The sequence below is a fragment of the Dasypus novemcinctus genome, chromosome 7, assembly GCF_030445035.2.
Source record: "Dasypus novemcinctus isolate mDasNov1 chromosome 7, mDasNov1.1.hap2, whole genome shotgun sequence".
Classification (NCBI taxonomy): Eukaryota; Metazoa; Chordata; class Mammalia; order Cingulata; family Dasypodidae; genus Dasypus; species Dasypus novemcinctus.
In genome coordinates, this window is record NC_080679.1 from 81,047,737 (window position 1) to 81,060,331 (window position 12,595).

General features: G+C 38.1%; 1 protein-coding gene across 5 annotated transcripts in view; it reads right to left on the reverse strand.

Moving 5' to 3' along the window:
• B3GALT1 (beta-1,3-galactosyltransferase 1) overlaps window positions 1-12,595 on the reverse strand; it is a 617,370-nt gene that overhangs the window by 430,552 nt on the left and 174,223 nt on the right. The window lies entirely within an intron of this gene.

Below are 12,595 nucleotides of genomic sequence, written 5' to 3' on the forward strand. Positions count from 1 at the left end.
CTATCTGTACAATTAAGCAAATCCTTAATTTGAAGGGGGGATTTTCTTCCTTTATATCTTCAATTATCTCCCCTTATCCATCTTGAAATGATGTCTTTACCCACTATAAAGCCATATTAACTATATTCCACAATGTTTGCTTGCTTTCCCTAAATTATAATTTTATTCCTTGGTATCATTAGTAATAGCATGTGTTTTTGAAAGAGAAATACAAAATTCATAGGTTTATACAGTTCTGTTCATGGCTTCCCAAAAACTATTTTATTGCTTTAGTCTGCTATGAGATAAGCTAATCTCCTATACCTAATTATTTTCTGACCTAAAAGTCCCTACCAGAGCCCTAAGTACCCCCATCAAGTCTACAATAATGCTGACCTGAGTGAGTAAAAAAGTGTGCTCTGCCAGCATGTTCTATTAGATATCTTTCCTTCAACACAAAGTTTCAGGGATTCTTTTTTTGGGAATAGCAAAGAATATAAGCTGGCTTTGGCAGTCGATCATGGACTGCTCTAATTCGATGAATCTATTTTCCACTGGCTTTGCTTGCCAAGCTTCTTTCCACTGCCTAAGTTTTCTTTGCAAAGCTTCTTTGCAGTTTTACCCAAACACCACTCTCTGCACCCAAAGAGTTATATGTTACTGAAAATATATTTTAAAGAGGTTTTAAGTGAAAATATTGGAACTCTTTCTTAACCTCTATAACCTGTTAGGCACACCCACTATCCCCAGAACTGTTTTTAGGATAAAGGAAACCAATGATATAGAGGTGGATAAAGCTGAGAGAAGTCAGGAAGCCTAAGTTCTGTTAGCAGCTCTATAATCTTCATATGTTTGGTTTGTCAAATGATCTGCCTGTGGAGGCTCAAAGTACAATGATGTAAGTTTAGCAGTACTTCTGAACTCTGCTTCTAAGAATCTCATTCTATATGTCCTTGGCATTCTTAAGAGCAAACGCGTGGAGATTGGGGAAGGTGTGGCCAATAAATCCTTCAAGGAGTCATAAATTAGACTTTTAGTAACATAGTCCTTCATTATTTATCTTTTTTCCTTTTTTTTTAGCAGTGGTAATTTCTTAAATCCCATTAATCTAATTAAATATCTAAGGGAACAACATATATAGATCAAAAAATCATAAAGTTGAGTGAAAGAAGCAGGGCACACAAAAAAAATACTTTATGAATACATTTATATGAAATTCTAGAACATACAAATAAAGCTACGGTGGGAAGTGGATGTAGCTCAGTGGCTGAGTGCCTGCTTCCCATGTATGAGGTCATGGGTTCAATCCCTGGTACCTCCTATAAATAAATAAATAAATAAATAAATAAATAAGTAAATAAATAAATAAATAAGCTATGGTAACAGAATAGTGGTTATGAAGGATTAACAGGAAAATAACACAAAGAAACTTTCTGGAATAATGGGAGAAGTCTTTATCTTGATTGGGATGGTAGTTACATGGGTGCATACATTTGAAAATTGTGCCCTTAAAATTTACACTTTTTATTGTAATTAAATTATACCTCTGTAAACAAACAAACAATGAGACACAAAAAGACCCCTCAGATTTTAATGATTTGGAATCAGAGTATATTTAAGAATGAATCTTTACCTTCTTCCTGGCAATTTCAAATAAGAGCTACCCTAAACCAATTTTGCATTCTTTCTTTCATTCATTTATCCATTCAACAAAGATTTATCAAGCACAAATACATCCAGAATTAGCTCAGTGGCACTGAAAGTATTGATGTTCAGTGAGTCATTAAAAGCTGATAGAGGGAAGTGGACTTGGCCCATTGGATAGGGCATCCGTCTACCACATGGGAGGTCCGCAGTTCAAACCCCGGACCTCCTTGACCCGTGTAGAGCTGGCCCATGCGCAGTGCTGATGCGTGCAAGGAGTGCCATGCCACGCAGGGGTTCCCCCACGCACAAGGAGTGCACCCTGTAAGGAGAGTCGCCCAGCACAAAAAGAAAGTTCAGCTTGCCCAGGAATGGGGCCACACACACAGAGAGCTGACGCAGTAAGATGATGCAGCGAGATGACACAACAAAAAGAGACACAGATTCCCGTGCCGCTGACAACAACAGAAGTGGACAAAGAATAGCACGCAGCAAAGAATGGACACAGAGAACAGACAACTGGGGGTGGAGGGAAAGGGAGGGAAGTAAATTTTAAAAAAAAAGAAAATTCAAAATCTGAAAGAAAAAAAAAAGCTGATAGACTGGTCAGACCAAAGCAAAGCAAGTAATTTTTCTCTTAAACCAAGCTTACCAGTATTCTAAATCCATGAAATCAAAACCTCAAAATAATTTTCAAGCCAAACTTCATTTGACCATTGAAATCCTCTTTTTATTTTTTAAAAAAATTCAGGGTTTAGATAATCATAGGCAGCTTATATATACAGCTGGTCTGAGGAAAACATGGTGTTAAATGACCATTTCCCACGAGCAAATCCCAACTGGAAAGACAGATGCATCTACTTCTGATGACTTCTGCCAATGAGGGATCTGCAGGCTCTCCCAACAACAAGAATTATGCATACTCTCTATAAATCTAAACTTGTGGCAGCTGCAGTATTTGATATAAAAACAAAGCATAACCATAGATAACCAACATTCCAATATAAAATACTTTCAGTAAATATATACCCCCACACCCATCATATCACATATTCTCTTAAATGAAGTCCCTCTGTGGGCAAATTAAATTTTTAAAGGACATGAAAATTTTCCATTGTCTAACTGGGTATCAAAAAACTCTCATTTCTTTTTGAATTTCAAACCTGTTTGTACAAAATTCTTTCAAAACAGGGAGGAGCCATTTACAAGAGTCAAAAGATGAAAGAATATTATTAATATGATAAAGTACAATATGCAAACCATATAAATGATTGAATTTCCAAGCCAAGGAGGTCAATCATATTGTTAATTCTCCAAAACTGTTTAGAAAACCAATATGATTTTTAAAAGATGCTGTAACAGGGAACATGCTAGAAGGAGTGGGTAGCTCAAAAATTAGCTTTGGAATGAGAAGCTAATTTAAACCAAGGCCATAATGGATAATGAATACATTTGTATTTAATCAACCAAACATGCACAGTGCTACACTCCTACTAGGCTCTATTGGCTTTCCCAGTCTCTGACCAGATACATAGGTTTGGGTTCCATTTGGGAGATAGAAAGTGGCCAGTTAAACTCTATAGTAGCTTGATCTGTACGCGACTGGCATAAATATGGGAGCTACTCCATGCATACACAGAAAATATTGTCAGACTGCAGTCAGAACTGTAGAATATCATTTAAATTACTTTCTCTGGTCATTGTCAAATTCAAAATAAAGACTTGCTAATTAGGAATTACAGTTCCTATTTTGTATAGGCTTAACATATTTAACATTCAAGAAATTTACTTATTTTGACCAAATAATAGCCTTTTTAAGAGCCCATGTTTTATTTTATTCTATAGCATGCAGCTGATGATGGGGATCGTTAATACACTGCAACATTTTCCTAGAACTTTAGTATAACTTTTCCTCCTACTTATCCAATTTCTATGTTACCAATCATACTTTATATACTGTGTTTTTTTTTTTTTTATGCCCATGTGTATATCTGCTCTTGGTGTTCCTAGTTTCTTGGTCATTTTTTTATATTTCCTTCCAATATTTCGTATTTTAAGAAAATATTTAAGGGAAAACATGGTTTTGTGATATTTGAAGCAAACTTATAAATAATGGTACTTCAGATTTTCCCAATCCTAAAACATCAGCATTGGGTACAAGAAATTTTGGTGAAAAATTCTAGATGACTTCCACTGGTTTTTATATTATCACAGATCTTTTCCCCTCTAAATTCTAAAGCTATCATGAAATTCAGTCTGCAGCCTTGTATTCGATGATAAGAATCCCCTCCTATACGTCCTTAGAGCAAACCTTAAGCATCACCAGACTTGATCTATTAAACAATAAAATCTACACAACAGTACTTAAACATTTTGAAAGGGGAAATAAAAGCTCTGAAATTAGTGACTTGGGACTGTGAAATTTTTCAGAGGTTCAATTTCAGGGATTAGCTTTACTGCATATGCATAGATTAGTTAAATTCAACAGTATATATTTAGCTCCTATTATTTGTCAGTCATTGTACAAGACATAAGGGACACATGAAAAAACGCGGCCCTTTCTCTAGAGTAATTTATAGTTTAGCCAATGAACATAAGGAGAAATAAACGCATAAAAAATATCATCTAATGTCATATGGCAAATGCTTTGACAAATATATACACAAAGGTAATTAAAAAATGTAGCTTAGACATTTGCTTCCCACATGAGATAGGAAGACTACAGTGTGTTCCATAAATATCTACTAAACATCTGAACTTTGGGAGAATAAGATGATTATTAGGTACAAGTTCCATTAAATACTTACACACTTAATTTTGTCCTAATTTTCATTCAATAACCTTTTTTTCTAATATTTACCATGTGGCTTATTCAGGCAGAATTTTCTCAAGCATAAAATACATATTTATAGGATCATTGTGATATTTAATGAGATGTTATATGTAAGGTACTTAGTGTAGTATCTAATATAAGGCAACTTCCCCCCGCCCCCCCCCCAAAAAAAAGCCCACCCACTGATAATGAAAGTTTGGTTTATTATTATAATTATCTGCCTGCCCTCAGACAAAATTTTCATGTGTAAAAGAGCTGAGATAGTTATAACAGTTCTTCTCTTAGGAGGAGTCATCCATTCAGCTCATCTAAATAGGCACCTTGATGTTGCTATTTGAGGGGCAAGCCATATCTTCCTCTAAGACTAAGGGCTCATATGAGGGCTCTGGATGAGGTCAGGACTCAGTTCCCAAGAGAACTGGCTAAACTGCGAAGTTTTGTTCTCCAAAATAGAAACAGAGGGGAAAAAGTTGAAAAAAATCAACTTATTTTCTTTATTTTCTCTGACCTGTAACTTAAATATAGCATTTCCTTCACTTATGAATGTATGCAATAAATTATAGTAGTATTCATTTCATATCACATTGGAGTTGTTGCATAACTACAAAAACCACTTACTCTTATCCATACTCCGATATTACGGTAGTTCTTGGGTCTGACGCTACATTCTGAGAAGGGGTCCGTGGTTTTCACCTGACTGGCAAAGGGGTCCGTGGGACAAAAAAGGTTAAGAACCCCTGCTCTTAAGTATACTGGATGGACAAATTACGAGACTTTGAAAGAAACCCAAAGATGACTGAGGTACTTCAAAAGAAAAAGAGGTATTGTCTCGCCCAGCCCTCTTGGTTATCTGATTCCATGAAGGTGGAGCTGCTCCCTTTCATTGCCTTTGAGCTGTGTTACATTTCAGAAAATTGTAGATGACTCATAGCAGTTAAACTGATACTTAACAAAGACGTGCAGATTCTGTCTAGTGGAGGGACAAATGATTTCTCTCCCCACTGCTGTTAGGGGAAAAAGCCAGTTTGGCATCTATTTGCAAATTCATTTCCTCACATTCCTGATTCAAACATATCTCTGTGGTACTTTGAACTCTATTGAATCAGTTGTTAACCTCATACTGGTTTCCTCATGAACTAATGAGTTATTAAAATCTTTTATAGGTATTTATTTTATATTTGCTTAACAGTCAAATTTTTTTGAATACTTTCTTTTAATAATATATTTTTAAAATTTTGTTTTGATTTCCCATAATAATTTAAAAAACATGTAAGTGATATCTGGGCTTTCTAGATAACCACCATATAATCAGGTACTGCCCTAAGAATCCAATGCTCCTGTCTGTGGATAATAAGAAAAGAACAGCAATGGGAAAAGGCCAATGATGGCACCATACAAAGAAAGGGTCTGCATATAAAATACTAGGACACAGTACTCTGCTATAATGAACACAAGAATTGGTGCACAGTAGCCAATACCATATGAACATAGAGAGCAGATTTTTCATCTCAACAGAACATCTCATGTTAAATTTAAAAAATTATGAAATTAAATTTCTCAGATTGGTAGGTCTGCTTGTGTTTTATTTGTAATTACAAATAAACATAAGGCATTTATGTCCAGTTTTATGTTTACATATTTTAAGTAACTGTCATAAAAATGTTTTAACAATAAAAGAGCAGATTTTTGTCTTTGTTCTTGCCTTTTCCTTGAAAGAGGTTTATATATTAAGTTTAAGAAACACTGGACTAGAGAACATAGAGAATGTATATTTTAAATTTCATATTTATGAAAACTTAGTATCTAAGAGAGAAAATTCTAGAGTCCTGAAAGAGTTAATATATCTCACTCTTAAGATCATCTTTAATTCATACTAACTTCCCATCAGATCATGTACTACAAAAATAAAAAAGGCTCAAAATAAACATCACTGTTTAAAAAAATCTAGATTTAATGGAGCTTTGAAAGCTACCCTGTGTACCTATAAAATATCATTCATTTCTTCATATTTGATATATTATTAATTAGAGTTTAGTAGTGTTAGAGACTATCAGATTATTTTAATATTAAGGGACTACAAGGAGAGATAAGTTTATGTTATATATACTTTAAGGAAATAGCCCAATAAATTAGTAAGAAAAATACACCAAATTTGGAGTAAGTGAACACAGCCATTTTCTATTCTTCTAAAAAGTTGCCGTATTTTGGGAAACTAATAGTCATTAGGTAGGAAGCATATTTTAATTACTAAAAACACATTTTTTTCTGTGTCTTGTTCATTTTGTAGAAATTAGCCCTCAAATTATATATCTTGAGGTAATTGTTCTGAGGATGTAACAGGGTGCTTTTTCTAGTGATGGAGAAGGTAATACCAAATACACAACTAACTACCTCTAGGCAGAAAAGGTGGAAATTCCAGGTCTGGCTCTGAACTTCTACTGTTTGAGAGATAAAACCTTGAGGATATTTTATGTTCATGGGTTCACAGAGAATAGAATTCCCAGTTATCATTTAACATATTAGGGATATGTGCAGTTTCTTCAATTACATTTTTATCCTAGGTGTCTGGCACAGAGAAGGAATTCAATAAGGGAATCAATGATATTCATAGCTAAGAGGGCTGAATCAACACAGCATGCTCATATTGAAAGATTTTGAAAAACAAACTCAGTGAGAATATGAGTAGCTCAAATACAGTGAAAACATTTTAACATTAGATCTTGTTTTTATTTGTTTTTCCTCCCCTGCCCCCTCCCTGCTGTTTTTGATGTCTAGGTCCATTTGCTGTGCAAACTTCTGCATCTATTTCTCTTTTTGTCTTCTCTTCTCATCTTTCTTCCCTAGGATTCACTGGGATTCAATCCTGGGGACCTCTGTAGTGGAGAGATGCTCCTTGTCAATTGTGCCACCTCAGTTCCTGGTCTCTGCTGTGCTTCACCTTGAATCTCTCCTTTGTCTCTCTTTCGTCACATCATCTTGCTGCGTGACGCACTTGTGCGGGCCCTGGCTCACTGCGAGGGCCCTGGCTCACCATGTGGGCCCTGGCCCACCAGGCAGGCACTCACATGGGCACTCAGCTCACCACACAGGTACTCAGCTCACGGCTTGGGCACTGGCTTGCTGCACAAGCACCCCTGTGGGGACTCGGCTCACCATGCAGGCACTTGCGCAGGCACTCGGCTCACTGCGCAGGCACTCGTGTGGGCACTGGCTGCCACATGGGCGCTCGGCTCATTGTGTGGGCACTCACATGGGCACTCAGCTCACCACACAGGTACTCAGCTCACGGCTTGGGCACTGGCTTGCTGCACAAGCACCCATGTGGGGACTCGGCTCACCATGCAGGCACTTGCGCAGGCACTCACTGCGCAGGCACTCGGCTCACCATGCAGGCACTCGTGTGGGCACTGGCTGCCACATGGGCGCTCAGCTCTTTGTGTGGGCACCCACATGGGTGCTCAGCTCACCACATGGGCACTTGGCTCGACATGTTGGCACTTGGCACCATGTGGGCACTGGCTTGCCACGCAGGAATGCTTTCTTTTCTTCTTTTTCACCAGGAGGCCCCGAGGAGCAAATCTGGGTTCTCCCATATGGTAGGCAGAGGCCTTATCACTTGAGCCTCATCCGCTTCCCGTGAGATTTTGTTTTAATTGGAGAATATTAAGTTATAAACAGAGAAACAGACACATATAACTACCATGTTTATTGTTTTGTCTTTGTTTTTGCTTATGGAGATAAAGAAACACAGATAAATGTACAGCGTATCATGGGTTTTATTCCATTGTGGATTTCCTTCAGTGGTGAGGTAAGTGTTTTAATATTAAACTAAAGGCTAAATTCTTCCATTCCTTTTAGTTCTATTTTTCTACTATATTTAAGAAGCAAAGAGGACTTTCTCTATGCCTCTGGGTAAGTTTGATTCAGAGAGAACAAAGAATCACATTTTTGGCCCTTGAGCAATTAATTTGACCTTTGTAAGTCAACAGCACAGACAATAGTCTTTAAAGCCATGGCTCTGAATTGCAAGTACCAGCTGCTGGAAAGGAAAAAAAAATTCCAAGAGTTTGGATTTAAATATCAAGAACCAAATCCTGGAGGACTTGGAGCGAAGAGTTTAGACCATAGGAAGGGAATGGGGGGAGTGGGAGACAAGTGATGCTGAAGGAGCAGTTTTCCAACAATATAGAGAAATGATAAAAATCCTTTCTGGATGGTAAAAGAAGGGGAGAAATCGTGTGATAGGAGAACAAAAGGTGCAGATAGTATGGGCAGCCCTTTTTCCGAAATGTTTTTTGGGCTTGAAACCATGCGGCTGCTGGGTGACAGAAAGTCCCAGAACCTTTAGTAATCTAAGCATACTGGGAACTAGTGCCACATCTAGTCCAGTACTTGAGAACAAAATAACAAAATTACCTCTCATCAAAATAGGCAACAGCAGTAGGTATGAATGTTTTCCAAGCAGGTCTAGGCAAGGACAGGGCTCAAGACTGACCCCCAACCCAAGTCTTCTTCTGCTCCCACAAGTAATAGAAGTTATCAAGACCATGATTAGGGAATGAAAGGGAGCTGAGATTTGAGAATCAGCAAACCTAAAAGATTGCCCCAGCTTAATATGAGAGGATTCAGTACTGTTCCTATGCCAATTAAGTCCTGAAACACAGGGCTATGAGTCTCTCAGAGAGCAATATCCATGAATTCATAAATATCCCACATACCCTTCAAGATTTAGGAATGGGAAAAACAAAAAGGAGGAATTATAACCGAGAAGTAAAGAATTAACAAATGATTATGATTACTGAACTGCCATACAGATGCCTTTCTACTGTCTAGTATATTGTAGCCTAGCCAAAAGTAAATATCTGAAATTACTGAAAGTCACTGAATACTAACCCAGATGCCTTGATCTTTGATAATGATGTAAAACTATATAACCTTTATCATGATTATATAAACTTCGTGACTGGCCGGGTCTGCACCCCCTTATTCTGTTTTACAACTTTGGAGTCCTGTGATTCATAGATAGCTCCTAACGTTTATTAATAAAGGAATTTGAGTCAACCTGGAACTAACCCACCCCATTTCCTAAGTTATCTTACTAGACAAAACTAGATCCAATCAAAACCAACCTGCCTGACATGAGCAGTGGCTTATATCTTAACCTATAAGTGACCTAGACCTTATTTTAAGACTAAAAAATCATGCCCATCATCATGTTAAGGCTGCTATTTTCTTACATAGATTCTGTGACTAGACATATCAGTTTGCACATGCTCACTTATTAGCTCATCCCTAACTTCATCACCTTGAGCCACTATCCTCATTATCCTGACACCTGCCCATCTTCAGACACTATAAAACTCTTAAGGTTACTGCAGTTTGAGGAGATAGATTTTATGCTCCTAGGACATCTAATCTCCTTGCTTCCCACTTGGTAATAAATTATCTCCCTTTGAAATCCTGGTATCTCAGGAATTGGTCATTTGAGTGCATTGGACAGAGAACCCCTGCTCTGGCTAGTAACATGCTGAAGAGGGGGTACTGACATATTGAGTACAGGAATCTGCCTTGCTTGTAGTTAAGGACATTTATGATTTCCTGGTATAACTGAACAAAGGTGGTAGGAAGGACAGCCCCACCTAGTGATCAGATAGAGGACACTTCTAGATTCCAGATGACCACAGTGCCAGTAAAAGACAAGCAGGGGCAGGCGGCAGCCTTGGCCCAGTGGTTAGGGCGTCCATCTACCACATGGGAGGTCCGCGGTTCAAACCCCAGGCCTCCTTGACCCGTGTGGAGCTGGCCCATGCGCAGTGCTGATGTGTGCAAGGAGTGCTGCGCCATTCAGGGGTTTCCCCCATGTAGGGGAGACCCACGCGCAAGGAACGTGCCCCATAAGGAGAGCCGCCCAGTGCGAAAATAAGTGCAGCCTGCCCAGGAACGGTGCCGCACATAAGGAGAACTGACACACCAAGACACAACATAAAGAAACACAGATTCCCATGCCACTGACAACAAAAGAAGTGGACAAAGAAGACGCAGCAAATAGACACAGAGAGCAGACAACCGGGGTGGGGGAAGAAGGGGAGAGAAATAAATAAAATAAATAAATCTTAAAAAAAAAAAAAAAAGAACCAATAAGTCTTTAAAATTTCCTGGTGCCCTAGGTATCACAGTGAAATCAACCTGCTAATTTTCCCCCACTCTCTAGCCTCAATATTGGTGCAAAAGGGATGAGTTTGAGACAGGTGGTCACCAAGTTACCTTCAATTGGCAAGATTAAATTTTTTACTGCCAATTAAAAAAGAACCAGAGACTTGAAGTGTTGAATTATACTTAGTAGTAGAAATATGAGTATTGCTTTTCAACTCACTCAAATCTGTGACTTGTTAAACTTCCTTGTCAGATATACATATATTATATATATATATAAAACTAAACAAGCAAAATATATCCCTTCCTATACTATTGGATCCCCAGCATTTAATACAAGGCTTGACACAAATTATACATGAATATTTCTGAAGGAGTAATTGAAATTAATTGATCATTGAAAATCCCCATCCTCATTGTCAACCAACCATGATCTCTCATATCCACCAGAATTATTCCACCAAAGTTGAGCCCTCCATCAAAGACTTGGTCAACCCGTATCTGCATACCTCCTACATGTACCTCTCTATGGGCTTCTATTTAGAATGTGATGATGTGACCCTGAAAGGCATGGACCACCACTTCCCCTTCTTGGCAAGAAGAAACATCTGGAAGACACAAAATCAACTATGTGGCTGCACCCTCTACAGAACTCGCAGAAGCCATCTCAAGATAAGTAGGGAGAAATCCTAAACCCCAGGGAAGTGGCCACAGACCTGGAGAAGAGCCTGAACTAGTACTTTTTTGATCTGATGCCCTGGGTTCTACCAAAACAGACCCTGATCTCTGTGACTTCCTGGAGAGCCATTTCCTATACAAGGATATGAAATGCATCAAGGAAATGAGCAACCACCTGACCAAACTCAATGCAAGGTGGGAGGGCAGATTCCATGAGTATCTCTTCAAAGGCCTCACTCTCATGCATGATTAGGAGCCTCAGGAACCCAGAGATCTTTGGGGGGCACCTCTGAATTCCCCTGGTATCCAGCCTTCTGCCTAAGCCCATCCTGCCAGGCAGGAAGCATTCCTTTTAACTAACCACTTTGCAGCCCTCTAACAAACCATCATCTAAGTATAAACAATAGAGATTTTCACAGCAAAACAAAAACCCTGAAGGGAAAAAAGAAGAACATGTAGGGATTTTCTTTAATGAAGTACTATTACGTTGTTCTGTGTCTTTGACTGAGTAGATTTCATCAACTGTTAAATGGAAACTGGACCAGATAACCTATAGTTCACCAGCTATGCCATGTTATGATGTTAGATGAGGAGACTAAAACAAGCATAAGACAAATAAAGCAATTTTCAGTAGTATGGAAACAACTTTCCAAAATTTGTTTAAAATATTCAAGGACAACTTTCTGATTAAGATTCAGCATTACAGTATTTCTGAGAGTACATTTTTAAATACCAGTTGTGCTCCTTAATAGCTATGGGGCCTTACATGGATCACTTAATTCCTATCAACCACAATTTCCTCTCTGTAAAATAAGGGTAACAATATTACTTGCTATATATGTAAGTTAGGATTAAATGAAGGAATACAGGCAAAGATTTAAAGCCTATCAAGTGCTCAATAAAGTTAGCATTTATTCTTTTTTTTTTTTAATTACAACTTTATTTCAAATTCACAAAAAGAAAATAAAAGGACAGCTAAACAAGTTACAGAAATATCACTCCTATAAAGAGCATCTATTCTTATTAGGCAGATAAGCTAACCACACAAAACATATTAGCTGGCCCTAGAAGCAGAGAATGGCCAAGAAGATGGTTGTGAAGGTTATAACTGGAGAGGACGTTGGATGGTGGGCCAAGCTGAAGAGGGGGAAATAGTCCTTGGGTCTGTTCCTTCCAAACACTATCGAAGCAAGAGACAGATCCATGGTGTCTGATCTCTTGCTTCGTCTCTGAGCATGATGTCTCTTCAATTTCTTCTCTTATTTCCTCACCCACATAAATAGTTATTAAAAGAGTTGAAAAGGGGAG